The following is a 3,731-nucleotide window of genomic DNA, read 5'->3' on the forward strand; positions in this document are numbered from 1 at the left end:
ACAGTATAGTCTTTTTTTTTTTTTTTTACAAAATGATCGACAGCAGATTTGAAAATACCAAGTCCTCCCACTGCATTTAAAATCAGCAACTTACAAAAACAAGTATTTTACACACTGTCAAGAACATTTCTATAATGTAAACCTCATAGCTTTGCATACCATCGATATGCTAAGGACTCCTAACTTCAGATCTCTAGCCCAAATGAGTCCCCTTAATCTGACACCTATATATCCACTTACCTTGTCAACACTGTCGCTTTGATATCCAACAGGCACCTCAAACTTAACATATTCCACACGGGGCTGCTGCCCTTTCTCCCTGACTTGCTCGTTGCTAATCTGCTCCCTCGTGTTAAATGGCAACTCCATTTTCCCAGACGGCCAGGTCAAAAATCCTGATGGCATGTTTAAACCCTCTCCCCTCATATCCTACAGCAAATCCTATTTTAGCTCTATCTTCAGATTATATCCAGGAGCTAGCCACTTCTTAACACTTCTATGGCCTCCACCCTAGTCCAAGCCACCATCTTTTTCCTCTTGGATTATTGCAATAAGCTCCAACCTAGTCTCCAGCTTGTGCCCAACCTAGTCACCACATCGGACAGTGATTCCTTTACTGGGTGAGTCAGCTCATGCCACTCCTTTGCCCCAAACTCCCACTAGCTTCCCATCTTACTCAGATTAAAAAACCAACTCCTTGTAATGGCCAAATTGCCCTGAATCCCATATCCTACAACTTGAACCCTCACCCATTCTGGTCTTCACGCAGGCCAGGCCTGATCTGATAGCTCTCTCCCCAGGGTTCTTGCTCCTGCCTGGAATCTTCACTGTCACCTCCCCGTCCCCCCCACCCTGCCCCGTCTCTGTAAGACTCCCTTATTTACTTGAGGTATTGGCTCACAAGCGATGCCTTCCTTGACTACCTCCCAGACAAGGTCACCCTCTGGTACACATTTACACAAGTGTCTGTCTTCCCCCTTTAGAATGCTCACTTCACAGAGGCAGGAGCTTTGAGTCAGCTATGTGCACAGCCTGTAACCTGAACATGCCAGAAATGCCTCATGTGATAAAAAAATGTATACCAAAAGTAGTGATTATATACAGAGACACATTGTTTTCAATAATTAGTATCATACTATACATTACCAATCTTCCTGAATAAATTTTTTCCAATTAGTATTTCATCCTACCTTTTAGGTTCCTTATTCTTCCACTGCTAATTTTTCTCTTCTGAAACTAAATTCTTTTTCTTTTTAAAGATTTTATTTATTTGCCCTGGCTGGTGTGCCTCAGGGGATTGAGTGCCAGACTGAGAACCAAGGGGTCACCAGTTGATTCCCAGTCTGGGCACGTGCCTGGGTTGTGGGCCAGGTTCCCAGTGGGAGGAGCACAAGAGGCAACCACACATTGATGTTTTTCTCCCTCTCAATAGATTTTATTTCTTTATTTTTAGAGAGAGAGGAAGGGAAGAAAAGGAGAGAAACATCAATGTGTGAAAGATACACTGATTGGTTGCCTCTCACATCCCGTATCTGGAGGCCTGGACCACAACCCAGGCATATGCCCTGACTAGGAATCAACTGGTGACCCCTTGGTTCACAGGCTGGCACTCAGTCCACTGAGACACATCAGGCAGAGCTGAAATCAGATTCTTTCTAACAAAGTTACAAATTTAATCTCAGACTCACCCAAATAAAGGATTTGTAGTCTTTCTGTACTATGGTGCTCTTATATATTTTCTCTGTCCACTGGTCCAACTTTTACTGAATTCCTTCTTTATTTACTACACTTTAATTTTTTGTTTCCTTTGCAGGCTATCCCTTAGATTTCAATTTGCTCTCATTTTTTGTTACCCCCAAGTTTAGGGAGGAAGGGTTCAGTTTGGTGTGGGAGGCAACTCTAGTTTTCTCTACCTATTTGCCTCTTTCTTGGACCCCCTCACACTCTTATTTTTGAACCCTGGACATCATAACTCTGTTTATTGCACCTTTGTTGCTTTTTGTCTTTTCAAACTTCTCACAAAGGCGTATGACTCTCAATCCTTTTGTCTATTCTAATCAAACCAACTACACACAAAACAAGAACCAGAAAGCATCTTAGCCTACAGCGTCTCAACCATACTGGCTCCTAGAGTGTGTTTCAGACATCTGTCAAGGGAATTTGGGATTGCCACAATCACTGAGGGGAGAGGGATACAGCAGCATGTAATTGGGGTGCTAGACATCTGCAGTGCAACAAACCTACACAATAAAAATATTGTTCCAGGTTTCATCAGAGTTTTCAATGTTCTTCCAGACATCTACTTATGTGCCTAAGGCTTGGACTCTAACTCCATTTTACTTATGCCAAGCTATTCTTTTTGAAGTTTCAATATGGACTAAAAATTCTTAGAATTCTTCTGTGTGAAAAACAATGGAAGATTATACTTTGATATAGTCAGAACTTTACCAAGAAGTTGTATACTACTTTGGAAAACTCATGCCACCAACAGAAAGCCTTATGATGCAAGAGAAACCAACAGAACACACCTATTGTAATTGTAGCTTTTATATTTATAGTCATTGTTTATGCACACAAGCAAATGACACTTTGTATTTTCTACTGTAGACATGTTTCAACTTTTACATTTTGAATTACTATTTTTTGGACTGTAAGATGCACCTAGGACTGTAAGGACCATTTAAGACCATAAGGTTTTAGAGGAAAATAGGAAAAAATTTTTGAAGCAAAAAATGTAGTAAAATACTTAATAATATAAATATTCCACCAATGTAAATGTAAAGCTACATTCAGACTATAAGACGCACCCCGCTTTTCTCCCAAATTTGGGAGAGTGCATCTTATAGTCTGAAAAATACGGTGTGTGTATATATATTATTTTGCTATTTTGCAATTCTTCTTTTACAACTGGGATGTTGTTGTTGTTTTTTTAATTGTGTAGATGGGTTATATTACCTATGGTTTTCATTACAGAATGATATTTTTAAAGGCTACTCAGCAGGTACAAAGGGAAGTTGGTGCCCATTACATTGACATAACAGACCACTCCCAGATCTCCCATTTGCTTCCCAGTTTACTACTGACACTTCGACCACACCATACTCGACGTCGTTTTCATTTTCAAGGACCCTGAGCTTTTCCATAGGGGGCTAGTAGTGCAGCTGATGATAAAGAAAACTTGTATGGTCCTTAAGAATAGTCTCGCATACATAATCCCGTTCGATGTTCGCAAGGATCCTACAGGTCAAGCAAATAAAATGTCTTTCTAACGATTGTTACGAACTACGGTGTGTTATAGGAAAAACGAAAACCAAAAATACTTTACTTGAGCCGCTGCCATATCTTCGTTTATGAGCTTCAGATATCCCACAGATTAAGGCACCAAGATTCTCAACCAGATGAGATCTCAGAACTTTTTTCTTTAGGATTTATTTCAGCCTCTTCCTAGAGATGAGAAAACCGAGATTTAAGAAAACTTATGCGACTCGCCCACGACTCTGAGCTATCATAGCAGTTCAAGACAGGGGTGTAAGAATATATAGGATGGCCTATTCTATTACACTGGTTTTTCTCACCGCAAATTTTTGATGAGCAGACTATCACCCAAGTCAACACCGGACGTGGGCGAGCCCCGCCCTCTGGGCTGTCCGAGACACTGCCTGATTGGCGGCCAGCGCAGGGGGCCTCATGGGGTCCTTCGCGCGGGCTGCCGACTCACCGCCTGAGCGCGT

General features: G+C 41.4%; 1 long non-coding RNA gene across 1 annotated transcript; it reads right to left on the minus strand.

Annotated features, from left to right (window-relative positions):
• Window positions 1-2,531: 2,531 nt before the first annotated feature.
• On the minus strand, window positions 2,532-3,650 carry LOC128625871 (uncharacterized). The gene is made up of 3 exons (XR_008389722.1): window positions 3,576-3,650; window positions 3,326-3,444; window positions 2,532-3,237 (listed from the first exon to the last, which is right to left on the minus strand). It is a non-coding gene; the product is annotated as an uncharacterized LOC128625871 (long non-coding RNA).
• Window positions 3,651-3,731: the final 81 nt, after the last annotated feature.

Source organism: Artibeus jamaicensis, unplaced genomic scaffold (assembly GCF_021234435.1).
Source record: "Artibeus jamaicensis isolate MK-2021 breed Jamaican fruit bat unplaced genomic scaffold, CSHL_Jam_final contig_1998, whole genome shotgun sequence".
Classification (NCBI taxonomy): domain Eukaryota; kingdom Metazoa; phylum Chordata; class Mammalia; order Chiroptera; family Phyllostomidae; genus Artibeus; species Artibeus jamaicensis.